The sequence below is a fragment of the Antechinus flavipes genome, chromosome 2 (genome assembly GCF_016432865.1).
Source record: "Antechinus flavipes isolate AdamAnt ecotype Samford, QLD, Australia chromosome 2, AdamAnt_v2, whole genome shotgun sequence".
NCBI classification, from domain to species: Eukaryota; Metazoa; Chordata; class Mammalia; order Dasyuromorphia; family Dasyuridae; genus Antechinus; species Antechinus flavipes.
In genome coordinates this window covers 318,014,531-318,033,295 of record NC_067399.1, presented here as the reverse complement: position 1 = coordinate 318,033,295, position 18,765 = coordinate 318,014,531, and positions in this window count along the sequence as shown.

Below are 18,765 nucleotides of genomic sequence, written 5' to 3'. Positions count from 1 at the left end.
GGAAGAGGAACTCACTACTTCTCAAGGAAATGTATTCCACTTTAAACAGCTCTAGTTCTTAAGCAGTGTTCTGGAACATCAAGTCAAAAACTGTCTTCTTTTAAGCACTCTAGAGCCAAATAATGCAAGTCTAATCTGCCCTTGATATAACATATCCATCATGTTCATATTTGTTCATATTTGTCATGTACTCCTGAGTTGTTTTTTTCTTCTTTAAACTAGCCCTCAGATGTTATAGATTCAAGATCCTTCATCTTCTCTGTATACCGGATACTGGTTTATCATTGTCCTTCTTAAAGTGTAGTGCTCAGAATTGACAGATAAATTTTGATAAGGGCAGCATACCAAGGGAACAACCAATGCCTACATTAGGATGCTAGGCCCTTCTTAAGGCAGCCAAAGATTGCACTGCTTTTTCAATTTGAGCTTGAAACCAACTAAAATTTTCAGGTATTTTGTAAAGCAATAGCTAGCTATTCATGTCTTTCCCATTTTGTATTTGTGAAGTTGATTTTTTTTCCCATCCAAATGCAATATTTTACATTTGTCTCTATTTAGGTTCATTTTATTAGATTTGACCAATGCTCAGGGATTCGTAATCTGGGACACCTCTCCAAAGTGTCTGTGGATAGATTCAGGGGTTCCATGAACTTGAATGGAAAAAATACATCTTTATTTCAATATTATTGATTTCATTTGTAATTCCATATATTTTATTTTGTACATTTAAAAACATGATTTTGACAAGAGATCCATAGGCCTCCTCAGGTTTGCCAAAGGGAGGCTAGCCTGTTAACATTCCTTCAGAATCTTACTTTTTCATTCACCATTCACTGTGTTCATATCCCTGGTACTTTTGAAAATCTGATGAACATTTATGATCCCATTTGGGGTCTTCTTGGCAAAAATACTAAAGTGATTTGCCGTTTCTTTCTTCAGCTCATTTTTCAGGTGAGGAAAGGGAGGCAAACAAAGTTAAATGATTTGTCCAGAGTCACCCAGCGAATAAATAAGTAGCTGAGGCTGGATTTGAGATCAGAAAGATGGGGCCTGGCACTCTATCCTTTGAGCCATCTAGCTACGCTCTTACTCCAACAAAAAGCTTGAGAGTGGGAGGGATTATGGAAATACTTGCTTATGATGTCACCAGGAGGGAAATGGGTTTTTCTCTCTTTTGCTTCCAGGGGCCAGATTGCTCTGAATGGGAGCTACTTGATCATTAAAGACATAGGCATCCAATAAGGAGCAGAAACATTCATTAAGTTAGTCACGGATGGTGCAAGCCCTGGATAAGAAAGAGCTCAGTTATGAGGGAGGGCAGATCCTGGCAACCCATTATGAGAACTCTATACAGAGAGGAAGAACTTACTTTCAGGCCCAGAATTTGTGAATTTCCTTTGCCCCATATTTGCCCTACACACACTATAAATTGGAGGCCACTTTTCACACAGACACACAACTGTTAACAAGAAGCACACTGGTAGGGGCTTGCGTGTGATATAATTTTAGAACTAGACACTCACAGAGTTATTCTTATAACCCAAGGTAGCAGCCACCCTCTGGGGATCCAACCTGTAAATGTGAATACAAGTTTGGGGAGTAGTCCAGAGCGCTTGCTACTTATGCATTATATTTTGACACATGGACAGTGGCCAAGTAACAGCTGAGGATTTATCAGCCCCTGCAAACATGAACACAAATCTCAGGAGTATCTTTCTTCTTAGAAGCTTGGCTAGGGTAGGGTTACCTTCTTGGGAAAAGAGAGCTGAGGCCTTGATTGTTCTATGTGGTTAGTTACACCCAGAACCTCTAGCATGGCTATGCTAGTCCTCAGTATGACAATGTAGGGAAGGAAGTACACGCCCTATACAGTATGCTATTTCATCATAGGACATGAGCATCATAGCACACCTGGTCATTTGTTCTTGCCCTCAAGGAAAATAAGGATCTGCAGAGCCCAGTGTGTTTGTAGATGGTTTATTTCTAATTTTACTTGGTAGACTTAGGTGTCGCTAAGGACTAAGCAACCCTTAGCAGAGGAAAATATTTGACCAGAATAGTTCATAGAATCATAGTCTACTTTTTTCCCAGCTTTTCCCCCCAGTCATTTCCTATTCTTCTCCCTTTTACTCCACTTTCCTGCCTGCCTGTTCCCTCACTTATCTCATACTCCAGTGAAACTACCTGTCCAGGCAGTTCCTGAATGTTTCTTGCTTCCAAACTGTTCTTTAAGTCCTGAATGTTCTTTCCCCACACTCTCATCTCTGAAAACCTATTTTCCTCAAGGTTCAGCTAAAATAACCCCTCCTCTAAGATTTTCATATCCCCTCAGTTGAAATTGACATGTCATCTTTTTTTTTTTTTTTTGAACTCTCATAGCAGTTTGTAGCTCTTTTAAAAATCAAAATATGTGATTTCACTGCATGTAAAACTCCAGGTAAAGAAACTTCTGCCAATACAAAAGAAAATCTTACCAAACAGTCTTAGAGGGAAATTGAAAGGTTAAATGATTTATCATGGACATATAACTAGTATGTGTCAGCACAGGCTGCCTCTCATCACTCCTTTGTATACTTTTATTTTATCTTGTTATCACAGGGATTTATGTAAATCTACAGTATCTCAGCCTTTGGGCTAAGAGCAAGTGCCTATGTACTTTTTTTATCCCCTTTTAGATTATAACTCCTTACTGAAAGGGATGTTTTCCTTTGTATCTCCCTCAGCACCTAATCCAAGGCCTCAAGCCTGCTTCATTTCTGTAATGATTTGTGACTTCTCCCCCATCCCTCCACAACACAGACCATAATTTCTCTGTGACTTGGTAAAGGTCTTTCTTTAAAAATAGCTTTAGCCAAAAATTCATCTCTCTGTCTGGAGATAACTCTCTTCAAACTTGGCCAGACTGGTCTTTGGACCGCACAAATGGAATCCATTTTTCAACTCAGTTGGATCTTTTGATAGAAGCTTTTTTGTTAACCTCCTCTCCACAATCCCTTTTCACTCTGCCTTTTTTTTTTTTTCCCTGAGACAATTGGGGTTAAGTGACTTGCCCAGGGTCACACAGCCAGGACGTGTTAAGTGTCTGAGATCACATTTGAATTCAGGTCCTCCTGACCTCAGGGCTGGTCCTCTATTCACTGAGCCACCTAGCTGCTCCTACTCTGCCTTTTCAAATGACTGTGTTTACTTATCTGTGTAAAGGTTTTATTCCCTAAGTCTGGGGCTCCCAACTTTTTTGTGTCATGATTCTTAGGCAGTCTGGTGAAGCTTATGGACCCTTTCTCAGAACAATGTTTTTAAATATATAAAATAAAATGGAATTATAAGGAAATTATGTATATTGAAATATAGTTATTAAATTTTTCCTTAAATGTTCTGGAGCCCAGGTTAAGAACTTTCTGCCTAAACTCCTTAAGAGCATGGATTACTTTAGGTTTTCACATAGTAGGCATTTAATAAATGTTTGTTAAATTATTCTACCCAAATTTCTATTCTTCTGGGATAACCTTTTGAGAACCCAGGGTCACCCTCATTGTTGTGACAAAGCATCAATGAAGGACTTTAAGGAAAGTGTCTTGTACACAGTAGGAATTTAAGAAATTGCTACTGTTACTAATTATGGAACCTTAGAATTGGAAGGAATCCTGATGGTCATCTCCTTGACTCTCAGCCCCAGGAGAAGAATCCTCTCAACAACAGTAGCCACGCTTTTGAATAGCTTTTGTTTGAATATCCCCAGGGGAAAAGGAACCTCACTACTTCCAAAGGCAACTCATTTTATTTTCAAAGGGCTCTAATTGTTAGGAAGTTCTCTTTTTTTTTTTTGAGACTAAATATGCTCCCCTCTAACTTTCGTTGTTAGAAAGGTACACGGAAAAAGAATAAATTCAATTCTTCTGTAAAATAAATAGCCCTTTAAATGCTTCAGGAAGAGAATTATATCTCAAAACTTATCTTCTCTAAGACATAGAAGAAGGGGATCTTCAACCAACATCAGTATAAATTCATCCTTGTTCTAGATGAGTTGCAGCTTGTAACTTGGAAGTATCTGGAGCTAGAAGATAGCTTCTTCCAAAATTAAACTCAGAACATTGTTAGTGAAAAAAAAAATCTGGAACAATCCCCAGGTTTCTACCTTTCCTGGTGCAACTGGTCCATATATAGTAGGGGCTAACATTGCCCTAATATTGCCCTAATAGTGACCCCAGGAAGTTAGAGAGAGGTTGGCCAAACTCGCCCTTTTCCCTATATCTTGAATGATATTAGTAATATAGAAATAGGTGAAATGTAAGCCACACCTGGCTGGCCAGTGAAAAGGAAATGCTTCCTACATCTTGCCTCAGCATACTAAGAGCCCTCAGGTAAAGGCATCCCCACATGTAAGCTGCTTGCATTAATGGATGGGTGTGGCTACAGGAACCACCTGGTACAAACCAGAGTGAACCTGCTGCCCTTTCCCTTCCCGGCTGCCAAGTTAAATAGAGCAAAGGGAACACAAATAGAATCACCATAATAAACTGGTTGTTGGAGCCAGACACAGAAGAGCCCCCTCCCTGGCACTGCAACCTACGCCTTTGCAAGTTCAGACTAGATGGTGTACTCAAAGGGCTGGGAGAGGTGTGGCCCCTGGGCATTCCTGTCCAACAAGAAACCCTCCGGCAGGTCTAAACGTATTGCTACTCACATGGTCCTCCTTGGGAACTGCCTGCAAGGATTGGGGGGGAGGGGAGGGGAGAGGAGGAATGAGGGGAGAAGGAGGGGGGGAAGGGGAAGAAGGAGGTCTTCCCAATCTTCCAGGGCCTGGGATCACCTGGAAATGCTCTCTACACACCCATGGGAACTGACTAATACTGCTTGCCAGGAATGGAACTCTTGAGCTAACATTTTTAATAAAACACACAGACCCACCTAAAAACATTTCAAGCTACTGGGAATTCGTGCAAGACGTGTTTCTTCCCAAGGCCTGAGATGGGGAAGGAGGGACTGAAGGAGGGGCCAGCATTGAGCAGCAGTTTTAAGTAAATCTGGGTAAAGAAGTGAAGGTAGCCAGAGAACTCTGGCAGTAGTACCTTCCCAAACCTCAGCTGTTCAAACCTTCCAGAAATTGGTTCACTTGGCGTGCTCTGGACCATGTCTCTCATTGCCTCAAGGTATCATGGGTCAATAAAGAAATCTCCAGTTTAGTCCCAGGAGACAGGATTGAGTCCATGTGCTCTTTTCTCTTCCTCCCTGCCTCCTTCCTTCCTTCCTTCCTTCCTTCCTTCCTTCCTTCCTTCTTTCCCTCCCTCCCTCCCTCCCTCTCTCTCTCTTTCCTTCCTTCCTTCCTTCCTTCCTTCCTTCCTTCCTTCCTTCTTCCTTCCTTCCTTCCTTCCTTCTTTCCTCCCTCCCTCCCTCTCTCTTTCCTTCCTTCCTTCCTTCCTTCCTTCTTCCTTCCTTTTCCTTCCTTCCTTCCTTCCTTCCTTCCTTCTTCCTTCCTTCCTTCCTTCCTTCCTTCCTTCCTTCCTTCCTTCCTTCCTTCCTTCCTTCCTTCCTTCCTTCCTTCCTTCCTTCCTTCCTTCCTTCCTTCCTTCCTTCCTTCCCACTACCTTTTAATGACATTCTAACAGATCACTATGACCTGACCTAGAACCTTCTCAATAAGACTTGCCAATCAAACCACCATTACCCAAACCTGTCAAATATGAACTCATAACGGATGGATATTTATCTTTTTAAGATTTTAGTTTTTGATGGGATGACGGAATAGGACCAGAATCAACCGATGGAAAGAAAGACAAAATGAGGATTCTATGCTTTCACACTATATTCTTGTTTGCTTGAGAAACCATTCTTGATTGACAGACAAAGAATAAGGGAAGGAACCTTTAATGGAAAGATTGTATCTGTCAAAACAAAGGGACAAAAATGTTTTCACTTTAACAACCCAAGCTTAAAGTGGGTTGAGGGAGAATGCTGTGCTGCTTCTCTTTTGGTTAAACTTTTTTCTATAGCTGACTAAGTTAAATCTGTGCTCTGGAAAAATCTTCTTCTTTATTTCTCTAAGTGAAAAAAAAATCTTCCCAGTCTTCACTCCAAACACTGCCAATCAAATTTGCCAATTATAGCAAGGGGGTCTCATTGACAATAACATATATGAGTTTTTCTTATTTTTGGAACCTATTTGGAAACCCTCTGTCTTTTTATTTGAGAGATACTGAATATCATGCGGTAAGAACAAACCAAAGGGGTCATCCTTTACAATTATCCTGATAGCAGGAAAAAGGGAGATTATTATTACAAGATAGTTTAATAGATAGAGATCTGAGTTTAGTATCAGAAAGTTCAATTTTTTTTTTTTTTAAGCGCCTGATTCTTTGTGACCCTTTCTTGGGGGTTTTCTTGGCAAAGATACTGGAATTTATACATTGTATAGATGAGGAAACTGAGACAAAGTTAAATGACTTGACCAGGGTTATGTAGATGATAAGTGCCTGGGGTCAGTTTCAAACTAAGAAAAATGAGTCTTCCTGACCCCAGGCCTGGCATTTTATCCACTACTCATAAGGAAAACCTGAGTTTAAATCTGGTCTGAGACACTTAGTAATTGTGTGACTTTGGGCAAATCACTTAATCTTTGTTTGCCTCAATTTCCTTATCTGTAAAGTGAGGATAATAATAGTACCTATCTCCTAGAGTTGTTGTGATTATCAAATGTGATAATAATTGCCAAGCACCCAATACATGGAAATGTTAGCTATTATTATTATTATTACTATTAATCCTTCCAAGGTGTAAGGATTTTTAATTGACTTTTCTATGTAGTCCATTTTAACAATTAAAATGACTACTGGATTCAAAACACAAGAAAAAATCTCCCTTTTTTTTATCAAGGTTCTCTCCTCTCCCAATAGCCTTAAAAGAAAAAAAGAGAAGTATGGCCCTTGGGCATTGGGGATGTGATTTAAATCTGGAACATCTTCTAGGGGGATACACAACTTTAAAACTATGTTAGCCTGTGTTAAATAAAGGTTATTAAGTATTTCAGAAGATCTCAACCAGTCAACCAAAAATTATGATGAAGAGGGGCTGATTGGCAATGGATTATTGGCAATAGAATGTAAATTCTCTGAGGGCAGGAAATAGCATTGTACCTGGCACAGCATACTTAATAAATGCAAGTTGAAGTGAATTGAATTGGCATATTGACCAGAATATTGGGGAGTGGCAGAACAATAGAAAGAGGGTTAGGGGAGAACTATTTCAGAAGACAGGTATCAGGGAAGTGAGTAATAGATAGGTCAGAGAGGATGAAGCAACGGAATGTTGAAAGAGAAGGAGCTAGATTAGTGGCGAAAAATGGAAATAGTACCACTGGGAGGGTTGATTTGTAGGAATAAGAAAGGGAGGGATTGATGAAAAACCAGAAGAAGGAAATAGGCATTATTATATGTTGGAATGAAGGAATGGAATTGGGTTAGGCACCATGAGTACTAACTAGGAAGGGAGTTGAAGTCAGATGTAATTCAAATCTAGCAGCTGATTCCTTTATAGAATTTTAACTGTCAGTAGGAAAGCCTTTATCTCTACAGTTCCTTGCCATCTGGAAAAGCCTCCAGTTCAGCATCTTTTATATATTATTTTAAGTTTCAACCCCCTCCTTCCCCTAAACTTCTTAATGACTGTTATTAATTAGGAACAAACCTTTCAACATTGGTGTGATGTTAGAATCAAAATTTTTTCATTATTAAATTGTATTTTTAATTTATGGAATAAAACAAGCATTTCCATGCATAGTACAATTTAGAAAAGAAAATTGCACAAGAAACTGCAAATCTATTATGCACAACTTGCTCTTCCTTTCAAATATACAACAAAATTATCATGTACATTTCCTTTTTGCCTTCCCTTTCTGCCCTAAAGATGGCTGCCATTAGACACACACACACACACATATATATACATATATATGTAAAACTGTTCTATACATGCTTCTATTTATCAGTTCTTTCTCTGGATTTGAAGTCAGGAACTTAAATCTCCTACATGAAGATTATAATATTTGATGAAAGGTCAGAGTAGGACTTTCTTATCACCTTAATATGGTCATCATATGTCTCTACTTCCTACTTGGCTTTGTTATATATTATCTGCCATTGCAATCTCCCACTAACAACTGGTGGGTTTCATATTTATTTCCAGAGTTGTTTAAAGAAAACTGTGGCCACAGAATTGAGGTTTCAGCTATGCCATAGACTTGTATGGTTAAGACTTGGGAAATGAAAAAGGCAAAGCTTCTGATTATACTGATATGGGTTTGTTTTTTAGTGTGTAATACAGTGGAAAGTGTACATTGATAGTGAAGTTCTAAGACATTCTGAATCTAGGCCTGCCACTGAAGAGTTTGGATGATAGTATGTCTAAAATCCCTTTCATTCCTAACTTCTACAATGCTTTGAAACTCACTGTTGTGGTTCTGTGAGGGAATTTCTGAGTCTTAGGATCATCAATTTAGAGATGGAAGCAGATGAAGAAAATTAAACCCCAAAAAATTGATACTTGCTGTAAGTTTCATAGTCAGCAAGTAGCAGGAACAAAATATGAATTAGGTCCTTTGACTCCAGATCACAAGCTCTTTCCATTACACTTAGTTGTTGTTGTTCATAACCCCATGGACCATATCAAAGCAGTATTGTTCCTGAGGGTTTTTGGCAAAGATACTGGAGTGGTTTGCCTTCTTCAGTGGATTAGAGCAGAGGTTATGTGAATTGCTTAGTAAGTGTTTGAGGCTGGATTTGAACCTATGAAATGAAGCTTCCTGATTCCAAGCCTGATTCCACTGAGCTACCCAGAGTTCCTAAATGATTATATGTATGATGCATATATGATAGCTTGGTAACTTTTTAGATAATAGGGATAGATCAAAATTTAAATAACATTAATTTCCTTTGTGATCCTATGTATTTTATTTTATGCATATTAAAACATTATTTTGAGGACTCCATGGGCTCCACCAGACTGCCCCAGGGGTCCATGACACGAAAGAACCCCTGCTTTAGATGACGAACTCCTCCAGATGTTACCATTGGACTATACTGTAATCGATAGTACATCCTTGGAACATTGCAATGAGGTTCACGACCCCTGCATTCCCTGGGTATTTAAGTTTCTTTATTCAGGTGGACTAACAGGTCTCCTCAAAATAGAATGGGTCTCATACACAAGTTTAGAGCAGGAGGGAGATCCAGGGGTCAACACACCTGCCCATCTTACAGACGGGCAGCCACTTTCAGCAAAGTTAGGTGACTGGCCTTGTGTTCATCCAGGTTGAACGCAAGGCCATTCTTCTCATTTCAAATCCAAAGTTTTCCAATGCACTACACTACCTTCCCATGTCCAGGGAAAACGGATCTGGAAGGCTGGGAGAGGGGAGAGGAGGAGGGTGTTGCTTAGCAACCAGGGGTGGTCTGGAGGGCTCCCCAGGTCCAGGGCTGGCTTCCCGTAGCTGGGAAAGCTGTTGGCTCCGGGAGCCAGGGCCAGGGCGTGGCTATAACTGCCTGGGGGGTGTCCTGACTTTCTAGGGGCCGGGGAACCCTCGCTGTCCTGGGGGCGGGAGAAACTGTTCCAAAATCAGGTCTAGCCTCCCTGCCGCCTCAGCACTTTCTAATTCCGGCTCCAAACAACAACAGCCCTAGCAGCTGTCATAGCAACAGGCCCCGCCTCCCGGCCCCTTTCTCCCAGTCTCCTCAGCACGTGACGGCGGCCGCCGCCTGCGTCGCTCCCTCGGCGATTAGAGAGGAGGAGGGGAGGGAGATGACGTTTGCTTAATCCATCTCCTTGGAGATAACGCATAGACGTCAACGTCTCCCCGTGTTTAGTGTGTAACGTTCCCAGTCTCCATGGCAACGTCAGGTGGTTGGACTCCGGGCCCCAGCAACAGGTTTCTGATTGGTCAGAAGCCTACAAGGGCGGAGCTTTGTTTCCTTCTCTACTGTGTTGCTGTTTTGGTTGTTTGTCTCCCACTTGTTTATTTCTCGAAAAAGATCTTGGAAGCTAAAGTCTGGACAGGGTGCCAAGTGTGGATCCAGGAGAAAACGTGCCCAGAGTACAGTCTAGACTTACACCTAGATTACACCTCAGTATATGGCACGTCCCTCACTGACCAACCACACTGTGGGTTTTAGCTGTCTTTCAAGCCCCCAGGCTTCAGTCCCACCCCAGAATTTGGTGTTAGCTCCCCGCAAACACACCCTAGGATTATATGCACTGCCAAATCCAGAATTAAGCACTAGTTGGTACTCTTAAAAAATGGGACTGGGATTTGGACAATACCGCAAAGGTGAAGGATTTTTGTAAAGGTGAAATATTTCTCTCTCTTTTGCCAATTAACTTTAAAAAGCTAACAGCTTTCATCTGACATCTTTCATCCTTAACTCTCACTCCAAAGGTTCCTGGGTTTTTAGTTCTGATCACAAACCAAAGAAACTCAAGGCTGGGGGAGGGAGTTGTTACTTCAGGTTTACAGTTGGATTATTTTTTTCCTTTGACCCTCATTATTCTAGTTTAAATAACAGGGTAAGATTGCTTTCTCCAAAGAGTTTTAGAAATTTCTTGGATACAGAAATACAAAAGCAGAGTTATAGCCTTAACGTTCTTTGTTGTTATTAAGGATCTGTTATGCTGATATCCTTCTGTTACAGCAAGTTCTCTGAAACATTTAGTATTTGCCAAATAAACGTTCCTCCCCCCTACCATGGATTGACCTCCACTTTCAAATGAATCATATTTAAAAGAATATTTACTCTAGAATCCTTACTAATGACCTCGGCTAATAGTGCCAAAAGATGTAGCAAATCTCTAGGTCATGCATGTCCAAGCCTAAAGTGTTTTTTAAAGGTTTAGATGACCCGATAATGCTTTTTTTAAAAAAGCAAATATAGACACTTATCTGTATATTATATATATATGTATGTATGTATATATATACGCTCAACACATTTCTCACTTCTCTTTCTTGGTTACCAGCCCCATTTCTTTTAATTAGAAAATAATGTTGACACAAAGAAACAGTTTGATACAAAGAAACAGTTTTTAATAGATTTTGCTGGATCACTCAATCAACAAGCATTTCTTAAGTGCCTACTGTGTGCTGGCACTTTTCCAGATGTTGAGGATTGAAGAAAAGTACGAATCAATTTCTGCCCTGTAGGATTGGGGGAGGGAGGAGTTAAAACAGACCCGGACAACATGTACAGGCATATTTTAATTTAGCTGTGGATGAAATTAAATGGAGCTGGAGTTTTGCTATAAATAAGTGGGACCAAAAGGCACTGACTGTCCCTTATCACAATACACTTCATTCTGATTAAGGAGGAGAGACAGCCAGTACTTATTGTTTGCCAGGTAAATATAGTCAGTCATCAGGCAAGTCTAACTTCTATTCTTATGCTACCCAGCAACATTTCAAAGTACAGTCTAAGGTCTTTTGTAGACGATCAAATATTTCCCTTTAATTCTATCAGCCTCCTTCATGTTTTCTTCAAAACAGAATGCTTCAGGCATTGAGCCCCAAAGCATCTGGGTTTCTCAGAAAGAGGAATAGCTTTTAAAATTTACATTTTTCATTCAATCAAATATAAAAAGACAATTAATATTATTAAGTGTACATTTTCTCAAAGAGCTTTTGGGACTGGAGATATGGAGGAGAGAGACCAGATTTAATTGAACAGAGAACTTGTCTACTTCCAGCAGGCTTCGCTTGTGTGTTAGTTTAATTCTTGGGAACTTTGAGGATGAAATCTCTGGTTGATTTACAATGCTTCCAATCTCTAGAGTATTTAATTCATCAAATTGAGATGGGTCTTAGGATCCAGTTACCTTTTCTACTTTGTGTTTCCTTTTTTTCAGTTTTAGGTGACCAGTGATGGTTATAAGATATACACATCCAGTCTTGGAGATAACCGTGTGAATTCTAGAATTTTGAGATTTTTAAGTCCCTTGGATGAAAGGGACTGGTGGAAAGGTGACTTTGATGCATGGGAAAGCATTTTACCAACAGTGGAAAGAGCTTCCTGACCTGATTTGCCAGAAGACATGGTTCTGGAAGGAGTAATTGAACAAAGCAGAGCAGAGGCAAGCGTCATCTTATTTTTGAGTATCAAGTTTCTAGGACAGTAACAGTAATTATTGCTTTGGTTTGTTTAAGTTTCTATCAATGCATATTTATGAGAATTACTTGTATTTAGGCATTTCTTTTGAATGAAGGAAGTCATTACCTTCCCTATATCTAATTTATACCATATATTAAGTACCTTTCTGTTCTTTCCTTTGAAGAAATACTAGACAAAAGAGAAAATCTAAACTTTAAAGAAATCTTCCCTGGGGGGACCAGGTTGGGATTACACACAGTGTGAAGGAGTTGGACCCTTTTTCCTAAGATGGTCAGGAGTAAACTTGGTCAATCTTTCTGTGGATCCATAGCAGAAAAACCCCTTAGTGGAGAATGAGAGGGTGCCTCAGCCCCCATAATCCTTGGAAGTATAAGAAATAGGACAATAATAATAATAATAACTGGCATTTATATAGCACTTGAAAAATTACAGAGCATTTTACATGTAGTTTGTGATCTTATTTACAATTATATGAGTTTGGATCTATAGGTATTACTATTTCTATTTATAGATCCAGGAAAAGGTTTAGCAACTTGTTGACCTACAAATAAGACAGACAATATTCAAAATCAGGTCTTCCCAGTTCCAAGTCCAGAACTCTTTCTTTCCCTTGATGTAGTGTAGCTCTTAAGGAGGATGTAGCAATAATCCTAAAGCCACCTGGCCTTGGTAGTGCTGTAGTTCCACAAACAATACTGGTTGTCAGATAACAATCTGTTGGTCAGTAATAAAAAAGTCTGAGACAATCTAAGCCATAGAATTCAATAATGGGTGCATAGCAGACCACTCCTCAACTCTGCCTCTAAGACCACTCCTCAATTCTACTTCTAAGCCATAAAATTAGCTTATTAGTGACATGAAGCACTGAACTTTCTATCTTTTTCCTATAAATTTATCTTCTTGCTCTTGGTTAAATACTTTTGGAACTTAGCCCGCTGTTAGCAGCATAATAAATCTTTGTCCCTTAGCTTGGAGACAAACTGAGATTGCAAATTCTTTCACCATACCTGCGACACTGAACTGAGGACCCTAACATTGTTGAGGTGTCTTATGCCTCCACACTCTCAATTGACATGTCTCCTACACATTTATGAGTGTTTCAATCTGATGGATCAGCCAATCCATGGATCAGGTTTAAATTAGGAGACAATGTAAATAACTATCCAAGAGACACAATGCTGGAGATGTTTATTGAAGGAGATAGAGACTTAAGCTTGAAATCATCAGCGGCACAGACCTTTCCTGTTAGCTTTAAAAGGTATCCCCCATTTAGCATAAAATATCCTGACCTCAGTTTCCTGTACTCTATGGTATGAGGAGGATCCTACTGATAACAAGTGTACCTGGTTCCAGGCAGAAAGCTCTGACACTGCTGAGTCCTTTTCTTTCTTGTGCCTCTTAGTCTCCCTCATGGGTTTGTAGCAGTGATTTATCAGCCTTTCTAGGACAATAAGGAGAAGTAGTCTCCTCTTTTGTTCTGGGCAGTTGGATGGGTACATTAATGAACATTTTTTCTATTATTCATTAAAGGAATATGAAATCCATCTGACAAAAAAGAAGCAATGCATGTCACATCATCCACTATCCCTAATAGGAACTAACTTGGGCATGGGTGCTCTCATCAGAGATGGTTCTGGGCTCTATCAGCAAAGCAGAATTGAAGTAACACAGGAAATGTAAGCTACGCAAATTTAGAAAATCCATCCAAATGTTCACATGACAGCTTGTGTCCAACCTGTGGTGGAGCATTTGAGCTCATATTGGTCTGAGCAGCCAGAGTTGGACACACTGTACCTTAACTCTAACATAGAGATATTATTCTGGTCTCTTTGAGAAGGAAGGACAGTTAACGGAACAACAAAGGGCAATCTTACCTCCTAAGGCAGCCTATACACATCACTGCAGTTGTAATTGTTGGCAAATTTTTCCTGACAAGTTTTTCCTTTTTTTAGATTTAGAGAAATGCTTGGGGTCCTTCCCACTTTGATATGTCAAAATGTATAAAAGATAGGATTTCAACTCAAATCTTCCTTACTCTAAGACCAGCCTCTATGTACTGTGTGAGATATATTTGTTGTTTGTTGTTGAATTGTTTCAGAAGCTCTGTATATTTGGGGTTTTCCTTGGCAAAGAACTGCCATTTCCTTATGCAGCTCATTTTACAGGTGAGGAAATTGAGTCAGATAGGGTAAAGTAAAACTTGCCCAGGATTATTCAGCTAACAAGTGCCTGAGGCTGTATTTGAAATTAGGTCCTTCTGACTCCAGGATAGGGCTCTATCCCTGTGTCATATCATGTGTGGAGATGTATAAAATGTTTGAATATCTGTGTATGTGTCCTTATGTGTGCATACACATGTGATAGGTCTTGTTATTTCATTAGCCTAAAAAACCCACAGATGAGCAACTCCCTCTACCAACACAGGTCAGCATCTTCTCTGAAACTTACCTCTGAGTTACCTAAGCACTGAGAGGTTAAATAATTTGCCCAGGATCACGCAATGCATCTGTGTAAGAAGTGGGACTAGTGTTAGTCTCTTTCTGGCTTGAAGGCCAGCCTTTTATGTCCCACCAACTTTCATATAAACACACATGGACACACATATATTAACACAAATGCAATACACCTACTTAGGCACATACCTACATACATGTACACAAATACATGCATGTATGCATAGAATACATATATCTATATAGAGCTAGGTAGTGCAATGGACAGGATATTCAACTTGAAGCCAGGAAGATTTGGGGTCAAATTCAGCCTCAGACACTGATTCCCTGGGTGACCCTAGGGCAGTCACTAACCCCCTTTGGCCTCAGTTCCTTATCTGTAAAATGGGGACATTCTGGAGAAGGTAATGGCAAAACATTCTAGTATTTTGCTAAATAATACAGTGTCAATGGGATGGCGTAAAGTCACACACATGGAACAAGAGCAAAAACAATATATGCATATATATATTTAAATATGCATTTATATTGGGGGTTATAGGTTATTGAGCTAAATGGGCACTTCAGTAAAAGCCATTGAAAGCATCCTTTACATCTCTTTTTTTTCTGTACTACCTAATAAAAGTTCCTAGGCTGAAATTTTCTCTGATCCCTGTCCTATTAATGTTCATTTGCAACAGTCTTTAGGCTAGAGAACACCATGTTAGTCTCACATAACCACTGACATTTAGATAATGCTTTAAAGTTTATGGAGGGGCTACATATTTAATCTCCTTTGACCATCCTGTAAGGTAAGTACAACAGGTATTATTTATTCCCCTTTTACATATGTGAAAACTGAGATGCAAAGAAATTGTTAACTTGCTCTGGATCAAAGCTTCTTAAACTTTTTCCACTCATTACCCTTTTTTGTCTGAGAAATTTTTATGTGATCCTGGGTACACATATATCATATGTACATATACATACACATACACATGCATCATGTATACAAATCAACTGATTTACTGATAATAAATCATAATTTTGCAACCTCCACACTCAGTTACAAGACTCTATATGAGGTCTCAACCTACAGTTTTAAAAAGCTGGGCTCTGGATCACAGAGCTACTAAGTGGTTGAGGCAAGAATTGAGCTTAGTCTTCCTAATTTCAAATCCATGACTAGTTGATATGCTTTTTAATTATATTGAAAGATCTAGTACATACTTTTCTATCCCTTTGTGTTTTTTTTTTTTTTTTATTGTGGGTTTTTTTTTGCAGGGCAATTTAAATTTTGTCAATTTAGAATTGACTGATACTAAGGGAACTAAATCTTGCAGTTTTGCTGTTTCCTGCCTTAGTAAGTAGTTGGTTAAGTCAGTTAACTTCCCTAACCTATTTTTTTCATCTGTAAAATGAGAATCCTACTAGGATTGTTGTCATGAGAACTACTAATAATTGTGAAGTACTTAGGAAATTCCAAATGCTCAACTTTTTGTTTTAGAAACCTCCATTCATTCATTCATCATTTGATTTTGCATGTTTCTTCACCATTCTAGTCTTAGTTTTCTCATCTGAAAAATGAGGAAGTTGCATTAGATAATTTTTTAGTTCCTTCTAGCTCTACAGATAGGAAACAACGATACCCTCATTCAATTTAATGAACATCACATATCTGCCATGTGGAAGACACTATGCTAGTGTAAAGTGCTTGTATAGGGCATGTACAGATATTCCCTGCCTTTCTCTGGCCCATCACATGGCTGACTCAATACTTGGGCCTTTTGCATCTTTTGGTTGCATCTTGTCATATGGAAGATTAATGTTGACATATGTTCTTAGTATGACACTGAAAACTTCAAGTGGTCCCTTGGTCATTCCTACTTCCCATGGCAGTTTAAAGGACAGACTGCTTCCAACTTGCTCTCTTCCTCCAACTGTTCCATGTAACATGCAAATTTACATTCACTCTGAGGCAATCAAGATCAAAAGACCAAGTCTGGGAGCTTTTGTTGGTCAGTCAATGAGAGCTTCAATCAGCCTGGGACCTGTTAAGGCATCTTCCACTGCATCGGGAGCCATCTCTAGTTGTCCTAATCTGTATTTGGCCACTGGATCCAGATGGCCCTGGAGGAAAAAGTGAGACTGATGACTTTGCACAAGCTCACCCTCTCTTAAATCTATTTCACTTGCATGTCATTGTATTATTTCCCTGAAGTCATGGTCATTTTGAGAATGAGGGACAAAACAAATGTGTCAAATAGCACTCTGCCTTGTCAAGTTGAAGAGGATGGACAGTGCTCTTTAACCCACAGGTATTTCCACATAGAACATGGACTCAACTAAATGAACTTCACTTAGTTCACTTTCTGACTGGCTTTCTTGCTTCTCTTCTCAAGTGATTCATGAAGAGGAAATGGGCAGGTTCAGATGTGATCTGGTGAGTTCCAGAGGTTCTAAGGTCTTGAGTCTGATGAGTAGAACTATTTATTGCAAAGGAAATTTCTATATCAAGAGAAGAAAACTATTGATAAGAAAAGGAGCAGTAAAAGTGAATCATCGCCAGTGCCCTGGGCTAGGATAGAGGAGTTAAAGAGCCAAACAATATGAGAAAAAGAGAACTACATCCCCTTAGATGTCCTTTGTAGGCGAACCTATAGACTTTATGTGTGGGTCTAGAAGAGGGGTCCCTTTGGGAGAGGGAGTTAGTGCAGTATCTGAACACTTGGGCCTAGAAATGGTTCTCAGTGATATACTAAATTCAACCAAGTTGTAAGTACCTGGAGGATATATGGACCATAACTTACTCCCACCATACTTTTAGAAGTAATGAGGTATCTGTCAACAAGAGTTAAGTGCTAACTTGCCAGGGATTGTGCTAAATTGGAAATACACATACAAGCAAAAAGAAAGACACTCCCTGTTCTCAAGGAGTTTACATTCTAACCAGGGTAGACAATACATAAATGGAAGCTGGAAAGAGGGTAGTTATAAAGAAAACGGTTTTGAGGGTAGAAGTAAAGAAGACTCTTTCTGGAGTAGGAATTCCTGGAGGTTTTTCTTAAATGGACCTTCTGGGAAGTCTTCCCATAATAAGGAAAGACCCAAAGCACTTGAGGGTACTTCCAAAGTATGAATTTCAGGACTGGAGCAACTGGATGAATAGGTTTCTGGTTCATGGCAGAAAAAACCTGGAATGTAGCCTGGGGGGAATGGAAAGAGGAAAGTCTAGTTATTTTAGAACCCAGTTATATTAGAACCCAGTGACCTATACTCAAATTCTGTCTCTGCAAGTATACAAAGATGAAAACAAGCTCCTCAAGGAACTCACATTCTATTGAAGGAATAAAACATGAATGAATGAAAAGGCATTTAATAAGTGTTTATACTAGGAGCTTCTTGATGGCATAGTGGATAGAGCATCAGTTATGGAGTCAGGAGAGCCTCAGTTTAAATGCAACCTCAGACACTGACTAGCTGTGTGATTCTGGGCAAATCAATTAATTCTGATTGCCTAAAACAAACAGACAACTTACACACATAGAAAAGCTCATTCAAATTAAAGCATTCTTGAGGAGCTCTCTTTTTCATGGGGGAGATAACATCATGTATATAAATAAGGTAATAAAGTAAATTGAGAAGAGAACACTGAGATTTGGGGGAACAGATCACAGAAAATTCCACAGAGGAGAAATATGCCTGAGCTGAATCTTGAAAAAAACAAGAATTCTGAGAGCTGGAAATTATGTGGATGATTTTGCCATGGGGACTATTGTGTGATGAGAAATGAAGTGTTGAGTTCAAGACACAGTGGAAGTTTTTTGATTACAGAATGAATTCATGACGGGAAGTGGTATGAAAGGATTAAAAGAACAAGGAGGAACCAGATTGTGGAGGGCCTTAAATGCCAGGCCCAGGTGAACTCTCTGTGCATAGATAGCCTGGACCCTTGAAGTCCCTGACAGAGTAATTTTTTTGGCTTGTTCTAGGAATTTGGGGGTATGGTGCCTTTGACTATATGAACAGTGAAATGGATTTTTTTTTATTATGAAATTTCCAAGGCAGTCAGTCAGCTAACACTTATTAAGCACCTACTCTGTGTCAGTCACTGTGCTAAGAGCTAGGAATACCAAAAAACCCAAACCTAATAACAATTTTTCTCAAGGAACTTGTGTCTAATGTTA